Below are 14,682 nucleotides of genomic sequence, written 5' to 3' on the forward strand. Positions count from 1 at the left end.
CTCCAACAAGACCCCCATCTTAGACCTATTCTCCCTACACACCCACAGGTCACCTGTCGAAGGGCTCCTAATCTTAAAAACAAAATCGCCCCCAGTAAACTTAAGACTACTCCGGCCTTTCCGTCCATTACCCCACTCATCCCCCTAGTAGGGATGTTTCAATGTCGGAAAAAATTGTGTAAGATCTGTCACTTTGTCCATCATGGCCAAAAATCCTTTTCAACCAAAGGCCAGACATACATCCTCAAAGACTTCTAAAACTGTTCATCCGACTATTTGGTGTATGGCTTAACTTGCCCATGCGGTCTCATATATGTTGGCTGTACCATTCGGCCTCTGAGACAAAGGTTCGGGGGAACACAGGAGATACATTGAGGGGGGCACTGACCCCCAGAGTGTACCGAAACATTTCGCTGTAGCCCATAAGGGCTCTACGCTTGGACTATCAGTTTGGGTCATAGAACAGATCCCTAGGTCTCTCTCGCCCGCCGAAAGGTTAAAAAAATTATGTGCGAGGGAGACCTATTGGATCTACCGTCTAGATGTCCTCTCGCCTGGAGGAATAAACGAGTGTATCGAAACTTCCACTATCCTGTGAGATCCATATTACATAAGCCTTCAACATATTCCCATTATCCTATTGATTTTAACATCACCATTATGTTTTTTTTTTTATATTAGTTCTCATGTTAATTGCCATCATGAGATTTTTATCTAGCGTCTTAGTATGTAACGAGGATTTTTATCTAGTTCGAGTAAGTGTTTTAACTCATTTTGTGACGTAGATGTTGATAATATGTAGACATGCTACCCCTACCTATTCTGACCTGGACCCTGTATGTAAGTATATACAGGTGCCTCCCATTTTCCCCCTCCCCTCCTTCCAACTACCATTAACCTTTTATTCATCATTATAGATTTTTTCCCCTTCCCCCCCTCCCTCCCCCAATCTCCCCCCCCCTTTTCTCCCCCCCCTGCTTGTCTTTTCCTTTATTCCCCCTTTTCCATGCAGATATGTACGCACATGTGTGTGTATTTCTTTTTTCCCCCTTCCATGTATATGTGTACGCATATATAAGTGTATACACAGGTATATATATATATATATATATATATATATATATATATATACCTTCTTCCTTTTTTCTTTTCTCCCCCCTTTCTCCCCCCCCCTCTATTTTTTTCGTATTTTTTTCATATTATTTGTGGGGATGTACATTAGTATATGCATATACCACCCACCCACGTTATATACCATGTACTCATAATTATACATGCCCCCTAGTCTATATGGTTCTCTTTTCTTCTTTAATATTAATATTCGTAACCCATACATCGATTCTGATTCAACCATTAATGGGCCAACATATACCATTAGGATATGCAGCACATTTCTAATCGTTTCCATATTCTATATACATATGTCTGCATACACATTCTCTCTGTGTCTATCATAAGACACATATAGTCATGGTCATCTTCCCCATATATATTTCCTTACACTATTTTTCTTATGCTCATGTCATTTCTTTTTTACTTTGCAGCCGCCTTTTATATATTTTTGTATTTTTTATATTCTCATATTTTTACTTTTTTAATCCATCATATTTATTCTGCCTCCTCTCCATTTATTATTTGTCAATTTTTTCCCCTTTGCTCTTTCTTTTCCCCCCCTCCCCTCCTTTTTTCCCCATCCTGCATTATTCCCTGTCTAATTCCCCTTATGTTGCTTATTTCTTGAGTTCCTCCACTGCTGACACTTCTACACACAGGATCTTTGGCCACCCCGCCTCGCCCTCCCCTTCCCTCCCCCTCCCATCATCCCCTATTCCGCTCTCCTCCCCTTCACTGTCTCACATATAAACATTCGGTTCAGCTCCCAGCCAATCAGCTTGACAAAGGAGCGCCGTCGTCATACCACTCACGGCGTGCCAGCTTAGGAAACGCGTCGCACATCGTGTGACGTCATCATCCCTCGACAGGATCGGCTGTTATCCAAGCCTCGTTCTGGTGCCTGTCTCCGCTGTTCGGCCGAGGACATCCAGCGCTTCGAGACTGCCCAGACCCCCTACATCTACCAGCTGAGAGAGATGACTCCACGGACCCCCTGGATTGACCTGGGACATTGTTATGTTTGAAATCCACCACACAAATGTGAGTGTATTACCAGCTGTTGCTGCTTTTTAATAAATTGTTTTAAACGTCTGCACACAGAGGCGCCTCCTCTCTCTTGTTTTTGCAGTACAAAGCCACTGGTGCCTGCCAGTTAACTAAACTTGCATATAAGAATCGTTGTGAAATTGTAGCACCTCAGCAACCTGAGCACGGGGTCAGGTATGCCTGACCTTAGCAGTGACCTCCTCTCCATTGTCTGAGATAACTGTCAGGGTGCTGCTGCTCTCTACAGGTTCATATTCTGAGCCTGATTCTGTCAGTGAAGACTCCCCTTTGCTCTCAGCTGACATACTCAGAATCCTGTAGACCTCTTCACTAGTGTTCTTATGACATTTTGGCTACTAAATTCATAGGTACCTAGTGCAACTCACGGGAAAAAGATAAAATAAAATGTACCTGCTAGTGCTAGCAGATATCAGGCCTGATCTTGCTAGTGCTGCAGTTTTGTGTGCAATGTATCAGAATGACAGTGATCTACTGACACTGCACTTGTTGGGGGGTGGGGGGGCTAAACGCAGGTGTTGGTAGGTGACAGTGTGTCTGTGATACTGTTGCTGGCAGTCAAAGGGTTAAATGTTTTATTGGATAGGTGGCAGGCAATCTGCCGCTGTCTGGCATTGATGCTAACTGACGCTAAAGCTATCTGGCGTTGCCTGTAACACTAATACTGTGATTAGTGAAAAAAATTCTGAACACTATACTAATGACAGGGCACTGAAAGTGTTAACTGGGGGGTGATCAGGGGGTTAAATGTGCCTATGTGTTTGTATCCATCTAAGAGGGACATCTGCCCTAACCAGGAGTGTTTCATAGATGACCAAGCCTTCAAACGTTGTTGCAGGCCAGTCAGTATAAGAAGGTAGTTCACTTTTTCTATAGTTTATGTTTAAGTTGTGCAGAAAGCTGTATGCCCAGGTATTTGATAGAGTGCTGTGCCTATTGAAATGAGAAATTTTCAGTAAGGAATTCTTGGGTGCCTGTGGACAGCAAAACATGGAGACATTGGAATTTTGAGGCATTTATATTAAAATTTCTAAGGGAACCAAAGTCCCTGTAAAATGGAAGAGAAGGTGATGCTTGGGTTAGTGACATAAGCAGGAGAACGTCCGTGAAAAGACTCACTTGTAGTGCCTGTCTACAACATCTATACCCAGTATGGAGGTGTTGGCCCCCAAGGCATTAGCAACTAGCCAGGTGCTCCATTGCTAACATATACAACTATGGAGAGAGGGCCTGAGAGCAGGCAATTCACCCTAATGGGAGCCATTGGGCATGTGTAAAGCATCATTATCTTCTGTATGAATCCCAGAGGTAAGCCTATTTTTGTTGTCCTCAGAAATAATCAGTCTAGATGATCAAATGCCTTCTCTGAATCAAATGAAAGAAGGCATAAGGGGACCGTGTGGGTTTGCCAGTGGGATATAAGAGACAGGGTTTTGATGTTGTTAATTATCCCACGCTTCTCATGTTGGTACAAAACCCACTCGGTCCCAATCAATTATGAAGGGAATGATGGACTGCAATCTGTCTGCTAATAGTTTGGTATAGATTTTGAGGTCAGCATTGATAAGGGAAATTGGAAGGTAACTGAGTTTGCAGGCATTCAGCAGGAGATACTGCATTTGGCTTGTGGCTGGGGTGACTGTGACTTCAATGGGCAAGTTTGATAGATGACACCTCCTGTGAACCTTGACAGGTCTGGGGGGGGGGGGGGGGGGGAGCGCAAGAAAATGTTTGCCATGGTCCAATCAATTTTAAAGATGGACCTGGAATCTAGGATGGACATTTCCCACCCACCAGACAACTTGTAGGCATCAAATTTTGAAGTTAAAGCGGGGGTTCACCCACACCGCCAAAAAAAAAAAATATTAAAAGCCAGCAGCTACAAATACTGCAGCTGCTGACTTTTAATACATTGCCACTTACCTGTCCCAGGGTCCAGCGATGTCGGCAGGGGACGCCGAGAACACGCTCGGTTCTCGGCAGCTGCCGCCGCCATCCTAGGTGAGGGAATCAGGAAGTGAAGCGTTGCAGCTTCACTTCCCGGTTCCCTACTGCGCATGCGCGAGTCACGCTGCGCGTCCCTAGTGGTCCCTGCTCTCTGCTGGGAGCTGTGTGTTCCCAGCAGACAGCGTGGTCGGGACAGGAAGAAGCATAGACTCCCATGGGAGTCTATGCCGGAAGTAGGTGCAAATACCTGTCTTTGACAGGTATCTGCACCCCCCTCCCCCCTGAAAGGTGCCAAATGTGACACCGGAGGGGGGGAGGGTTCCGAAAAGCGGAAGTTCCATTTTTGTGTGGAACTCCGCTTTCAGCTTCTATCTGATAGACCTGATAGGACGCCCAATGGCCAACTGATGGAGTGCACATGGCAGACTAACAATGTCACTGCTTATTTTTATGCAGTGACTTAAGCAGTCCATAGAGTCTGCTGGTTGACTTAAAAAAGACTCAATTCTCTTTCTCTGTTAGGATCCTAATAACTGATCCTTAGGACCTCACTGAGTGGAGAGAGTGGGAGACATTGGACATGCAGACTGAGCTCTGCTAAGTGGGGAGAGTGGGAGATACTGAACGCTAGGGATGGGCCAAACACCCGCCAGTTCGGTTCGCACCAGAACATGCGAACAGGAAAAAAATTTGTTCGAACACGCGAACACCGTTAAAGTCTATAGGACACGAACATGAAAAATCAAAAGTGCTAATTTTAAAGGCTTATATGCATGGTATTGTCTTAAAAAGTGTTTGGGGACCCGGGTCCTGCCCCAGGGGACATGTATGAATGCAAAAAAAAGTTTTGAAAACGGCCGTTTTTTCGGGAGCAGTGATTTTAATAATGCTTAAAGCGAAACAATAAAAGTGTAATATTCCTTTAAATTTCATACCTGGGGGGTGTCTATAGTATGCCTGTAAAGTGGTGCATGTTTCCCATGTTTACAACAGTCTGAGAGCAAAATTACATTTCTAAAGGAAAAAAAGTAATTTAAAAGTACTCGCGGCTATAATGAATTGTCAGTCCCGACTCCCGGCAATACACATAAAAGTTCATTGATAAAAACAGAATGGGATTCGCCCACAGGGGAACCCCGAAACAAAATTTTAAAAAAATGCGTGGGGGTCCCCTCAAATTCCATGCCAGGCCCTTCAGGTCTGGTATGGATATTAAGCGGAACCCCGCACCAAAATTAAAAAAAAAAATGGCATGGGGGTCCCCCTCAAAATCCATACCAGACCCTTCAGGTCTGGTATGGATTTTAAGGGGTCCCCCCTAAAATCCATACCGGACCCTTATCCAAGCATGCAACCTGGCAGGCCACAGGAAAAGAGGGGGGATGAGAGAGCGGCCCCCTCCTTAACCATACCAGGCCACATGCCCTCAAAATTGGGAGGGTGCTTTGGGGTAGCCCCCCAAAGCACCTTGTCCCCATGTTGATGGGGAGAAGGGCCTCATCCCCACAACCCTTGCCTGGTGGTTGTGGGGGTCTGCGGGCGGGGGGCTTATCGGAATCTAGAAGCCCCCTTTAACAAGGGGACCCCAGGTCCATTGTGTAAAAATGGTAAAAAAACACAATACACGCCTTGAGAAAAGTCCTTTAATAAAAAAATTAAAAAATAAAACTGTCCCATGGAGTCTTGTTCTTCTTCTCACGCTCCGACGGACTGAAAAAGACAAAAAAAAAGCCGCATATCGTCTACGATCTGCCTCCATGGGAGGCACCCGCCGTAATGACCGGCCACTCTCAGGTGACAGCTCTTTTATACACTGAGGGCGGGGCCACACGATGACGTCGCCAGTGATCCCGCCCCCCTCTGACGCATGGGGACATCCCTATGGCTTTCCTGTAGCGTCAGAGGGGCGAGGGCCACCCGGTCCGCCCCTCTGATGCACGGGGACATCCCTATGGCTTCCCCATAGTGTCAGAGGGGCGGAGCCTCTCAGTTACGTAACTGATTGACCCCGCCCCCCGACGCTACAGGAAAGCCATAGGGATGTTCCAGTGCGGCAGAGGGGGGGCGGGGTCACCTGGCAATGTCATTGTGTGGCTCCACCCTCAATTATAACAGTTATTACAGTTAAAAAAGAGCTGTCACCTGAGAGCTGGTCATTACGGCGGATGCCTCCCATGGAGGCAGATCGTAGGTGGAGTGCGGCTTTTTTTTTTTTTCTTTTTCGAGAAGAAGAAGACGACTCCGTGGGACAGTTTTGTTTTTAAATTTTTTTTAATAAAAGACTTGTCCCAAGGCATGTATTGTGTTTTTTTACCATTTTAAATTTAAAAAAATGGCGCAGGGGTCCCCCCCAAAATCCATACCAGACCCTTATTTGAGCACGCAACCTGGCAGGCGGCAGGGACAAGAAAGCGCCCCCTTCCTGAACCATACCAGGCCACATGCCCTCAACATGGGGAGGTTGTTTGGGTAGCCTCCCAAAGCACCTCGTCCCCATGTTGATGGGGACAAGGGCCTCATCCCCACAACCCTTTGGCCGGTGGTTTTGGAGGTCTGCGGGCGGTGGGCTTATCGGAATCTGGAAGCCCCCTTTAACAAAGGGACCCCCAGATCCCAGCCTATGCCATTTTTTTTAAAATTTTGGTTCGGGGTTCCCCTTAATATTCATACCAGACCCAAAGGGCCTGGTAATGGACTGGGGGGGGGGTTCCATGCTCTTTTTTTTAATGAGTTTTATCTATATTGCCGAGACCCGACAATTCATTACAGCTGCGATCAGTTTTAAATGACAATTTTTCCTTTAGAAATGTCATTTTGCTGTGGTACTATTCTAAACATGGGAAAAATGTGCCACTTTACAGGCATACTATAGACACCCACCAGGCACAATATTTAAAGGAATATTTCATTTTTATTGTTTCACTTTAAGCATTAAAAAAAACCCTGCTCCCGAAAAAACGGCCGTTTTTAAAAAAAAATGTCATTTCGCTCTCGGACTATTCTAAACACAGGAAACATGCGCCACTTTACAGGCATACTATAGACACCCCCAGGTACAAAATTTAAAGGAACATTACACTTTTATAGTTTCACTTTAATAATTATTAAAATCACTGCTCCCGAAAAAAACTGACTTTTTAAAACTTTTTTTTGCATTGATACATGTCCCCTGGGGTAGGACCCAGGTCCCCAAACACTTTTTATGACAATAACTTGCATATAAGCCTTTAAAATTAGCACTTTTGATTATTCATGTTCGTGTCCCATAGACATTGACGGTGTTCATGTGTTCTGCCAAATTTTTTGCCTGTTCGAATGTTCTGCTGCGAACCAAACAGGAGGGTGTTCGGCTCATCCTTATTAATCGCCTCATATGGGGATGTTGACTAGCCATATTATTTAACTTTCTAGAAAAGGCTGAAAGCTACATTCAGTATTCAAGCCTAAAGGTACAAGAGTTTTAAGTCTAAATATCCACATTTTCTCTTTTTGCAGCAGAATGGTGTCAAAATCTAATCTATTCAGTACCCAAGTCCTCGTTGTGCATATATAATCCATTTCCCAGCTTGGGAGCATCTGGCAGACAATGTGGTGATACATGCATATCCCGAAGGAACTTGGTACCGAAACTCATGTGGTTATCACATCTTCACTCTCTGCCTTATATGCCACTATACTCTATAATTATACATACCTTGAGTGCTTATCGTCTGACATGAGGTGATGTTCTTAATAGACAGTGTTGTCTTAGTTTTAATCTTATTTAGGTGTTGGTGATGGGACTCAGTTTCTGTATTTGGTAATATTTTTTGTGCAATAAAGCATTTTCCCTATTTAAGCTGCTTGGTCCACCCGTGACTTCCTTTCTCAGTGGGACTTCAGCTCCTGATTTTTTCTCTTTATGTTTGATCAAAGAATGCGCCTGTCCACAGACTCCATTGATAGGCTCACATTCATAAAAATGTATCAGTCTTGGATCAGCAGCTATCAAGCACCTGATGCCGATGTAACTGATTGAATTTGCTATGGATCTGGGATCCCTTGAAGACTGCTTATGCTGACTATCCTATTCCTCCTCAATCTTGATGATGCTAGCTTCCAACAATATTTTTGGTTTAGGGCACCACCACCCAAGGCCCAATTTTTCTGCCCCTGTTCAACAGAGGCATGTAATTTCAATTTTTTATATAATAGTTAAGCAGGGCCCGTTCCTGCGCCCAACAAGAGTAACTGTGAGAGGTTACAGTGTTCTTGCACCACCAACACCTAAGGCCCAATTTTTATGCAGAGTATATAGGGTAGGCCATATAGTATATTTACTGCTGTTCAGAGTATATAGTGCCTAAGGGCCTGGGGGACCCCCATGCCATTTTGTTTTTAATTTTGGTGCAGGGTTCCCCTTAATATTCATACCAGACTGAAAGAGCCTGGTAATGGACTGGAGGGGGGACCCACACCATTTTTTTCAATTCTATCTATATTGCCGAGATTCGACAATACATTACATCCGCAAGGGGTTTTAAATTACATTTTTTTCCTTTAGAAATGTCATTTAGCTCTGGTACTGTTATAAACATGGGAAAGATGTGCTATTTTACAGGATAAGGACACCCACTAGGCATGATATTTAAAGGAATATTTTATTTTTATTGTTTCACTTTAAACATTATTAAAATCACTGCTCCCAAAAAAACAGCAACTTTTAAAACTTTTTTGTATTGATACATGACTCTGGGACAGGATCCAGGTCCCCAAACACTTTTTATGCCAATAACTTGCATATAAGCCTTTAAAATTAGCACTTTTGATTTTTCACATTTACTTCCAATAGACTTTAACGGTGTTTGCACAAATTATTTGCCTGTTCGCATGTTCTGCTGTGAACCGAACCGGGGGGTGTTCGGCTCATCCCTAATCCTAATCTGTGAGGTAAACAACACATTGTACACATTGATAAATGTGTACCTTCCCAATGTAAAATAACTTTCTTTTCTCAGAAAAGTATGGAAAAAAAGTTGCCTCGTTAAGACAAGGACATGTGATGCTGTGTGGTGATTTGAATGCAATTCCGGACAAGGACATATCCACTACCTACCCAACCCATAGCTACAGAGCTAACTTGAATCACTTCATCACCATGTCTGATCTGTTTGACACCTGGCATTGCCAGCATGCCTCAGAAAAAGATTTTACCTTTTTTTCCCAAGCTCATCATTCCTTTTCAAGGATAGACCTTTTTCTAGTGGACAAATTCTTAATACAAAATGTGACTAAATCCGAGATTCATATGATCACGTGGTCTGGCCACGCTCCTTGGAGGGGTACGAACCAAAACAAGGGCAAACAGATGGCGAAATTATGTTTTTTTGCTATCCCAACCAGAACATAAGGTAGAAATAACAAAAGCACTTACAGAATTTTTTGCTATCATTGCCCAGTCGGTGCAAGACCCCTTCACAGTATGGAACACCTATAAAGCCTTTATCAGAGGCCTTCTTATAAAACTGAGTGTCAAGACTCAGAGGGGGTGATTTATGAAAGCCATGCGCCATCAGTAGAGGCACATGGCGAGGCGCAATGCACATTTCCATATTTACGAAATGGTGCACCGGTAAGCGTGAATCCCCCATTTACTATAGCGATCTTGGTGCACAGGAGAATGCAATCTGTGCACCACTATGGACATGGTGCATGACATCTCCAAATCAATATTGACAGAAGATGGAGATGTCAATATTATGGGGTGATGTGAGGAAGTTTAGTAACAACTGCCCAAGTAACAAATATGCCCAAAATAGAATGAGAAAGTAACTTTTTCAGAGAAAGCATGCTGTGCCTGAAAGTACGTTTAGAACTGAGTGAGATCAATGTAAGCAGTGTGCATGAGCAAGCGGCTGTTACGCTCGTTCACATGCGTTTGTTCACTGCACAGCCAAAATCGTAGTAAATGTTAAGCAATATACATGCAATTGCATGGGTTGAAGGGGCGCACCTCTAAATTTGCACCTTTTCTTTTTATGTTGGTTTACCTTTATGTATTTTTTTTAAGGAGATTTGCACACAGTCATGTTAGCACGTTATGTTGCCAACATGTGACATGCACCTTGTTAAAATTATGTAAAAAGACTCTCGCTCCTCTAGCTCCACCCAAAAGGGCATTTAACCTTCCCCCTCTAATGCATATGATTTCCTTGGGCTAGCATTTGCTTTTAAAGGGGAACTCCACACTCCATTCTACAATGCTCTTGTCTCCCCCTCTAATCCCTTGAATTTCCATGGGCTAACTTTTGCTTTTAAATGGGAACTCCACACTCCATTCTCCAATGCTCTTGTCTCCCTGTCTAACACCTTGGTTCTCCATGGGATAACTTTTGCTTTTAAAGGGGAACTCCACACTCCTTTCTACAGTGCTCTTGTCTACCCCTTCTAACCCTTTGGATTTCCATGGTCTAACTTTTGCTTTTAAAGGGGAACTCCACACTCCACTCTATTCTCCAAAGGCTGTGAGCTGCCTTCACCAATCCAATCCACATTCTTTTTCAGAGCATACAACAGGGCCAGATAGGAAAGGAGCGAGAAGAGCGATTGCCCAAACCCCTCCTGAACCATACAAGGCCACATGCACTCAACATAGCTAGCTGCCTTTGAGGCATGTTGGGCTTAGCTCAATACCAACCACAAAGCACCTTGTACCCACTAGTTTAAAGGGGGTTTTCCACATTCCTTTAAGCCCCCTGTCTGCAGCCCCCCACAACCCTAGCCTAGGGTTGTGTGGAAGAGGCCCTTGTCCCCCTGAATATGGGAACAAGGTGGTTGACTTTTGGGGTGCCTGAGCCCCTGCTGCGCCCAAGCATCCACCTGCCTTTCACAGGGTGGCTTGCTGTGTGTTTGGCTAGGGGTTTGTTGTTTGTGTGGGAGGGGCACAATATTTTTTTAGTTTGAGGTGGTATTTTTCACATGGGGGCTCTCATTTTAAGCCTTAACAGACCCAAATGGCCTTGTTTATATTGGGGGCAGGCTATTTTTTGTTTTGGGTTAAAATCTTGCAGCTGCAATGTAGATTTGTAAGTCTTCTCTAAAGCCGTACATCTTTGAAGCAGCAGTTTGGATACTTGCTACAGATGCACCACTTTACAGGCATAGTAAGCCCCCCAAGTTACTAGCTTTTAAGCATAGCTTTCAGCTATGAGTAAGCATCTCTGTATGTGAAACGCATTAGCTATTGCTATCTCCTAACTGCTATTGATGACTTTTGTTGGATTTTTATGATGGAATAAAGATGACCGTTTTCAGAGTGCAGCAGTTCGGGATTTCCTTTTTTGACACAGACTTGCGAACAGTCTACACCTGACTCTCATCAAGGGTGGAAGGTCTTTTTTTCTATGGTCCGCAGGGCTTGAAGAGCGGCATTACCTTGCTTTACTAGCTTTTAAGCAATTTTGCATTTTTAAAGGCACTTCTCCTTGTTTAATTTTTGGGGTTGTCCAAATTGGTGACATTGATATATGTCCCTCAGTGTGGGACCTGGGCCCCCCTACCCATTTTAAGGCCAATAACTAGAATATAACCTAGCCAAGTGGGGACTCGAACAATTAAAAAGTCATTCCCATAGACTGCAATGGTATTTGTTGTGTAACTTTTGCCCATGTTAGGCTCTTTGTTTGCCCCCCTGGACCGGGGGGGGCATTTGTCCCATCTGTAATTTTGTAGCATGCTGGATGATGTGCTTAATTTTGGACAGGGTGTGGCTTGTTTTGTTCTAGCTGCATTTGGGTTGTTCTGGTCATGCTCAGGGACTTTGTTTTTTTTTGTGCTTTTTTGTGTGAACAGCACTTGGATTTTTCTGGGCATGTTCAGTGTGTTTTTTGGATTAGTAATTTAAGGACATCCTTAACAGGTGTACCTACTTTGAAGTTCTGTCTCTACATTGGGTGAACGTGCATTTTGTGTGTTTCATGGACTGTGCATGTGTTTTCAATTGCCTCATTAGCACACAAACCTATGTTATATAAAGCTTGCAGATAGCATTCTTTACCTTGCCCTGAAAAGAGGAAAGATTGCTTGATGGTGTGTGTGGCGAAAGAGTGCATTTGGGTGTCCTTATAGAATTTGTAACACATGTATTTTCTCTTTGTAGTTTGTTTGTTATGTCTTTGCAAAACAGATGTGTTTTAGAGCAAGTATTTTTTACTTTTGTTTATTTTTATTTTTATTTTTTTTGGGGGGGGAGGGATTTTTTTTTTCCAGTGTTTGTAGGATGTTAGTTTCACTTTGATTTAATTGTCTGTGCTACATTATTTTGCAAAATCTTCCTCAAGATGTTGTGACTAATAAGATGTTTAAATCCTTAAAAGACTGTCCATTTGTGGGCTCAGTCCTTTGAACTCCTGTTCATTTCCACTGCAAAATGGTCAGACCTCAAAACTATATTCTGTTAGTGTCTCAAATTAACATACATATGTTTTTTGCTTTCCTTGCTCTTTTCCAAGTCCTTTTTTGTTAACCAATAAAATTTGTAGCAAATTTTTATGTTTTATGTGTTTTGTTAATAATTTTCATGCAACAAATGTCCCAGCTGCAGCTTAACTAGGCTGATTGGCATAGCAAAACACAAAAAGGTGTGATTTGTCTAAAAGCTACTTTCCCGATGCCTCCATGGCAGCATACATGTAATAAACTCCGCCCCGGCCTCCTCCCGTCAGGATAATGAATATATTATGAAAGAAAGATCAATAACCCCCAATAGCATTCTCTTGTCATTCTCCTATTTTTCCTCATACCTCATGGATGGTGGTGTTGCGTGTCCTTGCCTCTGCCGTGTGCAGGTTCCGTAATGGTTCAAGCCTCTCCCAGATGCAGTACTCATCCTTGGGCTGCTAAGCACTGGTAAGGTGGGGAGCCCCTTCTGAGGGTCTTTTGGGGCAGCAGCAGTCTCCCAACCTGGAGCATCAGTTCTGCATTTTTGGGTATGGCTGGTACAGTGCTGTGTGGGCAGGTAAGGCAGCTCTCCTATCTTTGGTATGCTACTGTCATTGGTTGATTTAAACTTCATAATTTTCCTTTTTTGCCTTTCCCTTTGATTTTCCTCAGGTCTGTTGGCGTCCCTCATGTTGCGGTGAGCGCACCACCATCACAACAAACGTGGTCACCGTGAAATGAAGACTGGGGGATGGGTCCAGAGCGATGTTTGCCACCGTACGGCACATGCACGATGTGCGGAAAGCTCCAGCAACATCTTCCTTGAGGGAAAAAAGGCATAGCTTTTGCCCTCACAGTAGGAGAGACAGGAGGGTGTGGTTTTAGGTCATTCCGTGCCCCCCTTTCTTCTCCCCTTATCCTAATTAAGGATGAGGGGAGGTTAGTATGGCAGCCTGCATTGGAACAGCAGGTTGTCAGTGCTCCTGTCCACCCGCAGATCTCTGGTGCTCTGGTGACTGACTTTTTGTTTTTACAAAAAAATATATATATAAAAAAGAAGAAAATATTAAAACAGGAGGGGAAATAAAGGAATTGCGGTTTCGGCGCTTTGAACCTTTGGAATGTTATTTTATGAAATCTGTCTTTTCTCTCTCTCTATAGTTGCTTTTTCAGTAAATCTTTCTGCTTCCTAAACTGCTACTGCCTGCCACGCAGCAATGAGTTGGCTGCCTTTAGATCAAGACCCTCGCTGATTTAGATAAGAACATGCACTTCAATTTCTTGTTCCTGAAAAAAAAAATGTATTTTTTTTTTGTTAAAATTAAAAGAGTGCTTTTGTGCTGTTACTTTTGTTTCAGCCCTATATGCCAAAATAAGTCTAACAAGACTTCTGGTTGACATGGAGATCAATCCCATACAAGCCCTGAACACAGACGATCATCTAGGTCACAACGTCATTCTGATGAAAGCTCGTCATCTAAGAGACATCGGTCGGCAAAGTCTCTGAGACGAGAAAGCTCCAGAAGGTGGGCTTGTGGAGCCATCCCTATGGCAGATAAGTTGGTCTGCAAGGACTGTTTCCAGAGCTATCCCACTCAAGGGGAGGCTGAAGCTCAACAAGTGACAGATTTGATCAAGAAAGTCGTCAAGTCGTCAAGTCAAGAAAGACTTACTAGTGGAGCTAATGGGATCAACACCTTCCCAACAGGCTGCGACTAGTGGACAGGATGAAACTGCGGATGTAGTTCTCCCAGGTCCTTCTGCCACCTGTCCTATAATACCTTCATCATTACCTCTGCCTACATCTGCAGGAGATAAAGATGGGTCTGAAGATTGAGCTGATGAGACTGACCTGTCAGGATTCAGTTTTTCCTTACTCCAACCGTTTGTCTCAGCAGTAAAGCAGGCAATAGGCTGGGAGGAAATCAAGGAACCTCCCAGGAAGGTGAGGTCCTATTTTCCATTTCTGAAGAAGAGACTTTCCTTTTTGTTTCTCTTATGGAGTAGGTGAAGGACCTTATAGAGGATGAATGGAAAAAGACAGAAAAATTATTTTCTCTGAATCGTTTGAACAAGCTTTAACCCTTAGCCGAGTCAGACTCAGCTCTTTTGGACACCTCTCCAGTGGTTGATGCTGTA

The sequence above is a fragment of the Aquarana catesbeiana genome, linkage group LG11, assembly GCF_042186555.1.
Source record: "Aquarana catesbeiana isolate 2022-GZ linkage group LG11, ASM4218655v1, whole genome shotgun sequence".
Lineage (NCBI taxonomy): Eukaryota > Metazoa > Chordata > Amphibia > Anura > Ranidae > Aquarana > Aquarana catesbeiana.